Genomic DNA, 14,006 nt, shown 5'->3' with positions numbered 1-14,006 from the left:
GGCATTGGAGACGAGGGCACCATCAATCAGTGTACACTAAGTTCATCATGCAGCCATGCCAAAATAACATGTTGCAATTTGGGTGTTTTTGCTTCAGAGAAAACACATTCCTGAGACAGTATTAGACACAAAGAAGAAACTTTGGCAGTTACATCTCATGAAACTTTTGTTCTACCTTATTTGTTGTTGTTTCTACAAATCATGATGGCCTCATATATCCTCATCATACATTTCTTTAAATTTTTTTGATGGTCGATAAATGTATCAGATAATGATGCAGATAAATGAAGGTGGCTGCCAAGATTTATTTGTTTGCACTCTCTCTCTCAAACTACAATAACATGATGTAAAACCTAAAAAAGCTGTGTCTTGTAATTAAATTGATATTTTTGTTCTGTCTGTATTTCCAAATCCAGTTAGATTTAACTTTGTACAAATATGCCCATATACCGAGTTATTTTTCAAGTTCAAAATTATTTGTATAAAGTTATTTTATTATCGAAAGTGAATTTTCTTTCTCCTATACGTTTCATATTGCAATTATTTGCTGGTGGATTTCATTCAAGTTTGCCTTTTGAATCTCACATTTTCTATTTCAGATGCAACAACCTTTTCATTCTTTGCAATCATTGTTCACACACACCTTGTAATTTCTGTTCATGCCTTGCTAAAAATTTTGTCTCAGTCCTAAATTACTATCTGCAATCTTGAGAATAATAGGCAGGCTAATCAGCTCAAATTAACAATCTTAATATGAAGACAGGCCCTGAAAGTGTTCAGGTGTTTGTTGAGTGTACAGGTCGACTTTCCTATCAAAACCTGAGAGTGCTTGGCTGCTTTTGAAAACACTTACAACACACCTGACCGAATCTCCATGTTGCACAGTTTAATGGGACATGCAATTAATTTGATCAATTATTGTTGATTATCAGGAAAGATAATTAATACCCAACTAATGTGGCCAGTAGTTGTCCTCATTTGTAGCTTGGAGGTTAGATCTCCACACTTGGTAAGGTAATTTGATTATCAATGGAAAACTGTAAAACATTAACTAGGTAACCAGGAATACATTTCATTTTTTGTCAGAGCTTCTTTGCATACATTTTGAATATTATGTACTGAACAAATTGTATTTACAAAGGATCTAAACAGGTAGCACAACTGACAATAAACTGTGGAGACAAATAATACAAATGATCAACATAAGAGATTTAACAGAATCAACATAGATATTTCATGTCTAAAAATACATCTACTACTGTATTTACATATTTGGTTTAATTTTCATAACATAAAATAGCCAGAAAAATAAAATACTATCATAACATGTCATTTTTACTTGTTTTATCACTGTCACAATTGTTATTTTTGTACTTAATTTAGATTAAACCTTACATAAAGAATAAGGTCATTTGTGTTTGGTTAATCATTTTTGTTCTTGTTCACAATATTTTTCATTTATTTTAACAGTGTTTACTTCCTTTTAAATGGTTCCCCATTTGTAAGAAAAATGCTTGTGCCAGTTGAGCAGCAAACCTGAGTATAAATGTTGAGCCAAATCCTTTCTGCCACAGTTAAATAGCTTGTAGTGCTTTTGACTCTTGTTTGGATTGGATGATTGATGTTTGAAGAAATAAAACATATTGGCAACTTATCAGTTTATTCATTAAACAATCCCCGGGCTTCAATAGTGTGTGGGAGAACCATAGATAAACATAACTCGGCATCCCCTCCTCAAGCTGGTCATTAGCTTGATCACACATTGCTGCAGGATGTCATACTATTCTTTAACCAGAATTTGATGCAAGACTAGGTAATGTGGTCGTCTTTGACATTTTTGCATAAACAGCATGTCAATGAGATTGGGATAGAGACTACAGGCACATCATTTCTCTCCACAATTAAGTTCTGGAGGTGGTTACTCTTTGGGGGCAAAGAGTAATTCTGTCATCTTGGAGGACAGAGTTGGGAAATGGAATCACCACTGGTTGCAAAATTTCATTGATCTCTCTCTGCTTTGAGATTGCAGAGATGTCACCTAACATCATGACACTGTCTTACCCAAAAGATCAGCATTGGCACAAACTACATATTTAACTTTACTGCTCAACCCATAAGTACATTTTCACAACAAATTTGATAGCTGTAAGGGCAAATAAAAAGGCTTCCAAACACTGTAAGACTAAAAGGAACAACAACTGCTGTAATTCTCAGGTGATTCATTCCTCTAAATACTACACATGAATAAAAATAAAACAGATAACAGATAATGTAATTTTTGAGTATTTATGCCATTTGTTGTTATGGGGAGCAATATTATGTGGGCGTTGGTCTTCGCGCTTCTTCTCTATAAACCGTAACGTGCCAATAACGTTATGGTATTTAAATATACGTAATACAGCTTGGCAAATTTTGGCAAATATTTCTGCCCAGAAGAAAAAAGAGCAACAACTACCGATAAGTATGTTCTTCTCTTGAAAAAACACACCTGCACCACAGGCTTCAGAAGAAAAAGACACTACAGAGCGTCACAGTGAAATATGCGAGTCACAATTTGTCCTAGTATACTTTGTATTGATGATTATTATTATTTTACTGTAGTTATTTGTAAGAAAGAGTTCTATTTGTTAAAAAAAAAGTTTGATCCTGAAAACAGGTTTTGTTCTTTGGTTTCAATGTAGAGTATTTAATTATGCTTTACAATAATTGTAAAAAATAAAGGTAACTACTTCATGGATTTTGCCTATCACAGGTTCTCTTTGAAATGTAACCCCCCCCCCGAAAAACGAGGGTTCACTGTATGCTGAATCGAGCTTTCACTGTATTTTGTAACAGAAACAAAATGTTGGAGAAAATATTGCACATTATCTTTGATTCAAATTTGTAAATTATGTGAATTTATAAAATACAATTATTTTAATGTTAAATTTCTGTAAAAATAAGGCTAATTAAGTAGTCAAAACAGAATAAAGGACAAAGGGAAACCATCAATAGATCCATACCCGTAATGATGTGTCTAACCACAGAATGAACAGCTCCCGCGGGGGGCCAGCTGGTCGTTTCATTTTAGGACCACACGTGCACTGCAGTAGCAAACATTTATCACATAGCAATGGGATGTTATGGACTCTGGGAGAAAAGAGCAATGTGGATCACACACAATACACACACACGTGCACGCACGCCAACACATGCAGGTTTACATAAGGACACACTTGCCACAAAAGCTGATACATGAAAAACAAACCCACACACATACACTGTAAGGCCTCAAACTAATGCCTGTGTACTTTATTCTTTTTCTTGCTCACTCACAGACTCCAACCCAAGGGCCAGAGCGAGTTTAAGGGAAAAAAATAGTCACAGCTGCTGGCCATATAATGATAACCTGCTGCCTTAATAGCCCTCCAACTAACAGTAGGGTGCTGGGGCTTGTCACCGAAACAATAGCAAAGAAATTTTCTTCGGTCACACACTGTCGCAAGGTAAATATTTGAATTGGGACATTAATGAAGTCATACAATTTTGCAAAAGCTTAAAGATGGATTTAACTTTTCATATGCTAAACTCATTATTTGATAGCCCATACTTAACGAGTTGCTTTGCATTTCATCATATAGGATCACTGCCTCTATTTCTTCAAGCATTCCATAATTACCCCTAGGAACTGAAATACATTTTGAAACAGTAAAGACTTAAGGGTATTCATTAAATTAGAATATGTGATAAGAAGAGACTTCTTAGATTAAAAGTTGAAATTGACAACTTTTAAGATGGTAGTGAGCATACCTTTCACTAAGTCTACATTTCTGTGTATATATATATACACATATATATATATATATATATATATATATATATATATACACACACACATTTTTGCATAAGGCTAATTCATGCTTATGTAATACTCTAATCTTAAATGTCATGTTTTCATCAACTGTAAGTCAAAAATTATTATATTTAACAAAAATAAAGGCTTTCAAACATCAATTTGTATGTAATTAATCTATACAATTAATATGCTTTTCAATAACATTCTAATTTATTGAATGAGTTTTTATAAACAAGATTAAGCACAAAAATTCAAAATACAGAAAAAAAAAATCACTCATAAGAGTATAGCCAATATTTCATAATAATGTAAAAGATTGTGTCAGCAGACATTATGATGAAAATAACCAATGTATATAAAATCTTTCTCATAAAAAAATTTACGTTATTGCTGCCGAACTGATATAGATAAGCTTTAAACCTATGTTGACAACATGCAATTTTTTTTCTGCTGAAAGTGAAATATAGCAATGCAATATTAATACCTTGCATCATTAATGTATGTCCCTTGTGCAGAAAATTACCCCCTTACATAAATGCTTTTTGAAAGAATTTTTTAACAGCATCTTTGGAACGTGAGCATCAGCTTTGCACATTCTTACACCACGTAACAGTTGTTATACAAGCTACTTCATGGGCATGGTAATTGCTGCCAGCTCAAAGACTTGCAGACACCTGGCATGATTTTTTGGGAGGGGTAGAGATAAAATAAGCCTCCGTTAATGAGAATCTAATTTGTGCTGAGCTTAAATACTCATGCTTATGAAACAATTTATCCGCTGCAAGGATTAGACCATGTAGACATTGAGTTAAATTCCACTTTTCATGTATTTCAATTTCTGTAGTGTGAACAACTAAATTCATAGCATTACAAGTGTGCAATGTGTCCCACCGAACCTAATCAGTTGCATATATTATCTTATTGCTAACAAATGTTCCACTAAGGATCAATAAAATATGTTTAAATCTTTCAGGCTGGGTTAAACAAGAGTTCAAAACATTTCTTCTTTTCATGTTTTTTAAGTCTCCTGGGCAGTGGTCTAGGTTCTGATAAGAGGACAGAATAATTAATTTTTATCAAACAAGCTTCTACTTTAGAGGCTTCCTAAGATAGCAGAGATGTAGAAGAACTGTGCTTGAATATACCAAGCATAAAAATTAGCCAGTTAATGAAAACTGCTGCTTAATTAGGTGATTTAAGTTGCAAACATAAAGTAAATATGACATATAGAAATACAGTCACAGCACACATACAATTGATATGAAAGCCTTTTATACTCTGATTTCTTCCCAAATGTTCTCCTTAGAATTGCATACAGGAGGAAAAAATTCAAGAATTTGAAAAACTGTGATGCGCAATTGAGAAAAGAACAGGAAAATTAGTTGATAAGGGGACTTTATCCTTTTTTAGGACCAAACTAATGTGAAATAAGACAAGTGCCACTTATTCAAATACAAAAAGAAGTAGTAAAAAAAAGAGAAAAAAAAAAGACAAGAGCCAGAGGCCTGGAGAAAGATTCAGAGGCATTGGCTCAGTGATTATTTGTGTCCCATACTTTACCCTTCTGGCACAGGACTCAATCAAAATCTCCTCATTCTTGCCCATGCATTACCTTAGCAAGCTGAGACCTCCTTTCACTCCCTCAATTAAATGCCCACCCGCACATAATTAACGACTGTTTTGTCCACAGATCAATAATGGGCCTGTTCATTAAAAGTCCCTTTGCCTTCTCAAAGATCCCTTAGCTCAGTTCACTGTCACATCTGAGGAGGTGACTGTGCTTAAAAGAATTCACATTCAGGTTTTATGTCTGTGGCTTGTACATGGTAGCAAAGTAAGTCAAAGAGGTGATGAAAGCTCAAAATACATGAAAATCCTTTGAAATAAAATCTAAGTACTAATGGGAACTGTAAATGGAATAATCATGGCTGAGCTCATTGTCATCCTATTCATCCCATACAATCATTTATTAACTGTATAGTACCAGTGGGACATTTTGTTCAGTTCATGAAACATTTTATTCAACATATCCTTTCTTTGAGGTAGAATTTTTTTTTAAAGATGTTTTTAATGTAAGTAGCAAAATACAGTTACTATGCATAAAATTATGATCACCTGGTTAATTTTTTGTTAGCTTTCCTTTTTGTTGGTAAAACAGCCCTGATCCATTGAGACTCCACTAAATCCCTGAAGGAGTGTCATGACTGTGATGTGAGCAGGAGATCACTTAACCCTCCTGCAGTCTTAAGAGACGGGGTCAATCAAACCCCATAAGCTTTATACCCTGTGCAGGGTCCAGTGGGGTCGCACTGACCCCGCATGCATGATTGCAAGTATTTATTTATTTTGTTTTGTGGTTTTGGGAGCATCTGCTGTGCTCCTTCTGAGTGTCATGCTATGACTTCTGGAGGGCTAAAGTGCTTGTGTGAAGTTGCTATGACTCAAATTTCCCTTAACTGTATTACACAGACGTCTTATCATTGTAAGCTTGTAAAAAAGTAAATATAACGCCAGATCGGTGACAACTGCCTTAGTCAAATCAGAGTCATTCCTCCTCCTGTACAGTCCAGTGAGTTCCTTCTAGTGTGCAAATGTGACCACACTATCTAAACTGCTCAATAACAAGCAAAATCTCTCCTTGAATCAATCATTTCCAGCATAGGAAAGTAGCTTACAAACCTGTGCCAAAATGTGACACTGGCTTGTATTACATTTTGCTATAAGTCTGACCTATGGTCAGCATAGGTAGGTGCCTATGACCATTTCACGTGGAATGTAGGTGTGAAGATACTTTGACCCTGTTGTATAGGCATTTCTGCCTGGCCATTGTCAAACCTTTCTGCTTTTAATGATGATAACTATTGGTGGTATTAATTTCAGGTCTATTGGCATATTATATTCACAAACTTATCATGTACAGTTCCCCCAAACAATCCTCTATATAACAACCACCAGTACCCTAAAAACCAAAATGTCTACCTGTTATTTCTTAGAAAATAAAGATCAATAAGCAACAAGAGAAGTCGGTTTTGTTAAAGCCCACCTTACTGCCAGCCACCTGTCAGAGCTAAAACACCAAATGATTGGACCAAACATTGCTTCAATCTGGAGGATACACAGAACAAATATACACCCAAACACATATTTTTTCCCAATTTAATGATCAGTGTATGCTATGCTATTGCCTCTCACCTCTCCCATCTGTCACCAAATCACAGCATCTCTGGAGATAGATAACAGGGTTTAAACACACAGCAGTCTCACACTTGGCAATGTTTTTATTGTGTTTTTATCAGCCATCTCAACCACAATCTTAGATTGACAGTATGACATTAGGTAGCTTTATTTTGCACTACTGCAACCAGAAACCAGTGGACATTTTAAAATGCATCTCAGTAGTTTCAGGTTTTACTGATGTAACATTTTTTATTTTTTTTTTAACTCACTTTGAACCCTGCTGTAAGATTGTCCAAGCAAAGAGACTGACCATGTAGCCTTAATTAAGGGCACACATTAAATGTAATTTTCCTTAAACAGTTTTATTGGATGAATGGATTTAAAACATCTCTATTTGTGATGTTTCTTATCTATGTATTTCTGCATAGACTAGACTGTGTACTTTGTTTGCTTTAGAATCTTTCTTTGTAACAGAGGCAAAAATTAAATACAAACAAAGGGTGAATTAAATTGGTAAACATCTCAAAAACACATGAGGTGTTTTATGAGAGCTGCCTGTAATATTCCAACGAAATTTTCCAGAGCCAATTCAGAATCCTTCTATCCATGGTCAGTCTTGCTACAGATGGATTCCCTTGAGTAACATCTGGCATTCTCTAAGCAATGGGCATCCCCCCATTTTCTTTCTTGCTCATAAGCTGGTGTAAAAATGCCCCTTTGAAACAACTCCACAATGGATTCCTCATTCAATGTAAATCTGTCTTTATTTTTTAGTAATATACAAAACACCATCACATAAGTTTGCTCTGTCTGTTTCTTTAAACTGATGAATGTGGCAGAATGGCTTTGAATTCCCCAGCTCCCAATGCTATGGTGTGTGCCAGTCTTTTGGATTATGAGACATATGGAGGCGTGTGAGCACACAAGCATGAGCAAATAAATTCCGGAAGTCTAACATAGTTATACAGACAAGCCTCACACAGAGTGGAATTGGAAAAAGCTAATAAAGGCAAGACCATATTCACATGCTAAATAATAGTATACTTTAAAAGGAGGCACAAAATACATTACCTGAACTAAACTGGGAAACAGACTTCTAAAAGCCTATAAGAGATTCTCCAATCCTGCAGCACATGCATTTTGGCTTATTATTAATATTTTAATTTTAAGTAGTTAATCCGGATCTCGACTTGTCATGCCTCAGAGATTTTCTAGTCTAAAGCAAACTATTCCTAAAGATTAAATTTTAATGTTTACTTACTGATACACATTTATAATGGATATAGAAATAAATTAAACAGATACATCACCATATTCTGCTAGGTAGTTTAATACAAAAAACCCTGCAACTACAATAAAACAGCAGTATTTCTCAATTTCAAGCTTATTTATTGATGCATTATAAACAATGCTAAAGCTGGTGCTGCAGTTTGACCACACAGATATGTTATACAAAGAATGAAAACAGAGGGACATCAAATTATTCCCCTTCACTAGACAGTAGTAAAGTACAGTTGTCTGTCATGTGGCCTGGAAACTATATCAGGTCAGTGTAAGTGTAGAAAGTTCTAGTGATCAAAGCTTGTGTGTACATGAGGTACTCTCAGTGTGCTCAGTAAGTCTGGTTTTGATCAGTGCTGAAGGATTAAAAGCAAGTAATACCTCATCCTGGCTTGGTACCAGTGACATACTTTTACCCAACTCCAACTCTTTGAACTGTCGCTCCTGTCTGGGTGTAGGAAAAGCACAATAATTTATTTTTAAACAACTTTGTATCCGTTGGCTTATAGTTTTGAGGTCTACTTATTTACCTTTTTTTTTCTTCCTAATTCACAACAGAACATTGTGTAAACACAAAATTCCTAAAAAAAAAAAAGATGTATTAGAATTTTTGAGATCAAAATTATTTTGTTCTGTCCAAAATACAAAAACAATAACTAGGTACTTGAACAGTCTTTGTATAAATAGTACATAAATATGAGTAACGCATGTAAACAAAGCAGCATCTTTAAAGACACGTAGGCTAATATACATTATAAAACTAAATTAATATGGTTGAGTTCAGTAGATTTGTTTGCAGTGTTATGTTACTTTTAAAATATGTCTCAACTCTAGACTTAAATTTGATATGCTTGTACAAAGGTCATATATATTTACATAAAGTTATATACTTTATATGTTTAGTTCAGAAGAAAGTTGTTTGCCATTCCTGAACAACTACTCCGGTATTTTTAAGTATTTTTAATGGTACTGGTAAATAATAAAGCATGGTTTAGGATGCTAAAATGGCTTTATCTTGAGCCAGGTATTTTTACTCTGGGCGCCATATTTGCAATGAAACGTGCTTTTTCTATTTCTTTGATGCATCTCTTGTACCCAGAGCTATGAATTTTAAATGAGGTACTTTTATTCATGGTCCTGTGCTTGGTTTTTAATTGTTAGCTACAGACTCCCTGGCCTTTTTTTCCTGTAATATTTTTCCAAGTCTTCCATTGTAAAACATTATTTGGTGTTTTCAATTTTAGCTAAGTGAGTAGAATTCTCCACAAGGCTGAGATTTATTTCTGATGGATGGACATCGACAAGTCCTTCGGATTCTTCTAGATACATACATGCAAAAATACAAGCAGCTGGAAAATATTAGCACGTCCCCCACCGGATCTATCAGATTATGCCATGCAGTACATTCAATTACATACGAGAGCAGATGGTGTAAACAAAATCAAACATGCATAATCTTGAGATTGGATCCTTCAGTTAGATATTAACTCTGATAGTTAAAGGCCTGACACAGGACCAGACATATTAAGAGGAGTTTGTGGAGCCAGTGAGCTTACTGACTCAGGGGTTTTCAAAAGTGGGGTAATCCAGGGGAATGGATACATGCATGACAAATAAAATTACACATACTCTTTCTCTCTCCTCCTCCTCTATTTCTGTTTTGCTCTTGCTCACACACACACAAACAAAAATGTTCATCCCATGTGTCGCACCAACAAACTTGTTTATTTTCTCATGCCAATTAAGAACAGATTACCCAGGATAGAAAGCTGTCACACAAATGAGACCTGAAAGCAATGTAACCATTTCATAATTTGATTTAAAAATTAAAGGCTTTTAAGACCTGCCTAGAACGCATAGAGTGAAACTTTGTTGTAATTTCTGGACTATTGGACATAGCTGAATTTAAGCAGCACCCACTAACTTGGAAAAGAAGAAAACATACATATGTTTATCAAGCTTGCTTATAAGTTGCAGGTGTCCACATTATGGGTCCCTGAAATGTTTTCCTTGAATTTTATTTTATTTTTTAAATGTGTTATATTTACTTGACTCATTTTTTCTCTTTTTACTATTAACGAGAATTGCACAGTGAACCAAAATAAAAACTGTGGTCTTTTAAACAGTTCAATCCCATCGAAACCAAAAAGGGTAGAGATGAAGCAGATGTTTCTTCACCTCCTTCTCCTCTGGATGTCACAGGACATGAACCCAGGAGCTGGCAGGAGAAGAGTTCTCTTCAAATAGGTAGGCTTTGTTTCTCCTTTTTTACTATTTAATGTAATTCGTAATAAATACGCTATGGAGTCGTGTGTGTATGTGTGTGTGAATGCTTTACATTGTGCACATAGCCTTGTGTGGGTTAGGAAATGCTGTTTATGTGCACCAAACAAATTATTCTCACACTGTATATTTGTCTGGTCAGGAACTGACTGTCAGGTGAACAGTGCAATGTTGATGATTCTGCGTGTCATGTGCATCATGCACAAGTGGCTTGCATTTGTGTGGGTCAGGTACATTGTGCTGATTTTGTGCGGTAACAGTTTGTTCGTTCAACCCTTTTGAAATCCATTGGTAAAAAGCCAAATATTAGCCGCAAAGCAGTGGTTAAAGTACGTAAAAATAGAAACAGCTTGTAGTCTGGAAATTACGCTAATCTCTATGAAGAGGATTTTTTTGTTTATTTCTACCAGGCCTAGATCTATGAGTCTAGAAGAGCAATAATGGCTTGTCATCTGTTTCTATATACTACGCAAAAAAAAGTTTTAAAGCTGTAATGCCAACTGATCAAAGCAACAACAAAATGATGCTACTCTGCTTTTGAGAGATTAAGGCATGTATAAAAATAAATAGCTAAATTTAAATGAAATAGTCTGCTGGTCAAATTAGTAATGTCACCCTTTTTCCCTTAAGTACTCCATGGACCATGGTGTATGCAAATAACAGACTCACCATTCCTCAGCCAGATGACCTTGCTGCCACTCTGCGTGAATGATGACTCTCAGGTCCTTCAGCTTGTCTGTACATTGTCATTCAGTATTACTCCTGCTCCAACACTCTTCTTCAACTTCTAAAAAGATAAATAAAACATACCCTGGGGTGAACTTCTTTGTCGTTTTTTTTTTTGTTTTGTTTTGTTTTTTCTCAGTTAAAGTGAATAAATTCCCCAGTTAGATTTTAATGGGAGAGTTAAGGAGCAGGTGAGCGGGTGGAGGAGGGAAGGGGTGAGGCAATCTGCTAATGGAATGTGTAGAAAAATGGTGGGATGAAAAGGGATAATAAAATTGGTGGGAAAAAAAGACACCTTAGCTCTATCTGGAGAAAATAAGAGTGAGTTATAGGGCTGGCTGTAAAGTGGTTTAAACAAACACAATCATTAACTGCTTTCCTCATCTGCAATACAGGGTTGAGAGGGGGATGCTTCAGAATGGATACGAATGAGGTAGAGGTGGAGTCATTTAATTACCCCCCTCCCACTCATTCTCCCCCCCTACACATACAACCACTGCCATCCCCATTCTCCCAGCCCCTTACACAAGTGATCCCTTGAGAATGCATTGTTGCTGTTTGACTGTTAATTACTATCTAACTTAAGTCTAATCACAAAAATTTTGTCCTAATGATGATATTTAAAAAGACTCCACGGTTACACAGCTGCGTTGTAAGTGAGTCTAGATTATAGGCCAGAAACTCTGTAAGCAAGATGAAACTCAGGGATTTGGGTCTTTTAATTTAGTCGAACATGATTTATCTCCCGACTAGATGGAATAGAGGTCATTTTAACAGGGTATGTTTGTATAGCTGACAGATGCAGATTCCTTATAAGGGACAAGTGCCCAAGATGTAATTTTAAACAAGTTGTTGGACATAAAAGATCATCTTGATTACATTAGTGATTATTAAAACATTTCATAAGTGCATGCCATTTTTCATCACCATTTGTAAATGTCCATGATCAAATGAAATAGTTTTCTGCCTCTTTTAAAGTAGGCTATGTATTATCTACTGTCATGTCACAAGAGAAGAAAAGGCCCTTTTTAAAATCACTGGAAATTGCATTGTATCCAAAAAAGGGTGTACGTGTTATTATATAGAGCAGGATCATTTGTTGCCTAAAAAACAGGTCAAATATCAACAGTAAAGACAATTTTAGCACTAAGGTTGCTTGACACCCCTGTTCTCTCCCCAATGTTTCTAGTTGTAAAACAAATTTGTCAGTAAACAAATGTCTAGAATTATGAGAGCTTAAGTAAAAGAGTAAATAAAATTACTGCAAAAACAAAAAAATATAATATTTTGGAGATCTCTGCTGAGCAGCTCTGGGCTCTGATGTTTTGAGAAGGTTTTGGAGGAATAGTGCAGCTTCTTTGCAGGGTCTGAAATTCTTTAATTTTTAAACCTGTTTTGTCATCTTGCTCAATTTTTCCCCCCTATTTTTAGCTGTTGTGATATTATAAACACATTTTTGCATTTCATGGGTTGTTTACTCTATTTAATCCAATATAAAGTAGGAAGAAGGTCTGAAAGTTACAGTATGTAACTTTGATTTCTTTTTTTTACATATCTGTTGGAAGTGTGACTGTTGTGACATTTTAGGGTGTGAGGCAGATAATCTGTGTGGAGGAGCGCGATCTCTTCATTGATTATCTGTCTCATATTATACTGTCATGACATAGTCATAGTTTATGTAAAAAAAAAAAGCATATTCTTTAAAAAAAAGGTACATACTGCAAATTTAGAGAGCATTTATTTTGTGTGGTTACCTCAATAAATCAATCTATTAACTCAATTCCTTGGTTTATGTCTATTTGTGTGGCATTTTGTTTACTGATTATTGTTCGTTTTTACCATCATCTTATTTTATTTTATGTTGTTTTGTAGGTTCTGTATTATTTAATTCCTAAAAAAAAATAAGACATACAAAATACTTCTTTGTTATTCCAACCCTGAAATCATCCAAAATACAAACATACAAAGTAAAAACAACCAAAAAAACAAAGGTTTTTGCTATTTTAGAATGTTGGTGTTTCAAAATGTGGTATGTGTGCACCTGGCCACAAGGAAATTGAGTGCATTTTTGTGGAAAATTAAGTCCTGTTTTGACTTTCAAGTATGTATAATACTTTTGTTCTTTTCCCATTCTGTAAAGTCTGTGTGTATCAGGATGAAGGTGCAAAATACAGTGCAACACTGTGTCAGGATCGGGTAAATAGCTTTTACTCCCATATATCCCCATACGTCTTTCTTTATTTCCTTTTTAAAGCCAGATGTTCACTTAGGTTTATTAGACTATGATTGATCAAGTAATATTTAGCCTAATTAATTAGAAAGTAAGTTGAGATGCTCTCAGTCCAACAGTATAGCATTTGGAGGGAGAATATCTTAATCAGTTTAGACAGAATGCTTTCATAGCATCTCCTAAAATATCCAATGTTATTTTTGAATTGTTGTGCTATTGGGCCATCATGTGTGATATATGTAGCATCTCAGAGTTGGAACACTTATACTGCATAGATGTTGATATGTTCATGACATTTGTTATAGATCGGCTTTGCTGGTGATCATCTTAGCAGCCAGTGACTTAAAAAAAATACACAAGCAAGTAAAAAAGAATACCTTTGTTCTATGCAATGCTCTGGAACCCTTCAGGGTTGATTGTTCACAAAAGAATGCGTCCTAAAATGAAGAACATAATAGAAAACCCTGACCACCT

General features: G+C 35.0%; 1 protein-coding gene across 4 annotated transcripts in view; it reads right to left on the bottom strand.

The window, feature by feature from the left end:
• Window positions 1-14,006, bottom strand: part of LOC122833988 (cadherin-22-like) — a 162,019-nt gene that overhangs the window by 111,086 nt on the left and 36,927 nt on the right. For 3 of the 4 annotated variants that reach the window (XM_044122020.1, XM_044122019.1, XM_044122021.1), the window contains one exon: window positions 11,246-11,363. The exons of the other annotated variant lie outside the window; for it this stretch is intronic. The gene's annotated coding sequence lies outside the window, so the exon portion shown is untranslated. The remainder of the gene's footprint in view (window positions 1-11,245; window positions 11,364-14,006) is intronic. 4 annotated transcript variants of the gene reach the window in all.

Source organism: Gambusia affinis, linkage group LG07 (genome assembly GCF_019740435.1).
Source record: "Gambusia affinis linkage group LG07, SWU_Gaff_1.0, whole genome shotgun sequence".
NCBI lineage: Eukaryota > Metazoa > Chordata > Actinopteri > Cyprinodontiformes > Poeciliidae > Gambusia > Gambusia affinis.
The sequence above is the reverse complement of the archived record's forward strand: the minus strand, read 5'-3'. Positions and strand labels throughout refer to the sequence as shown.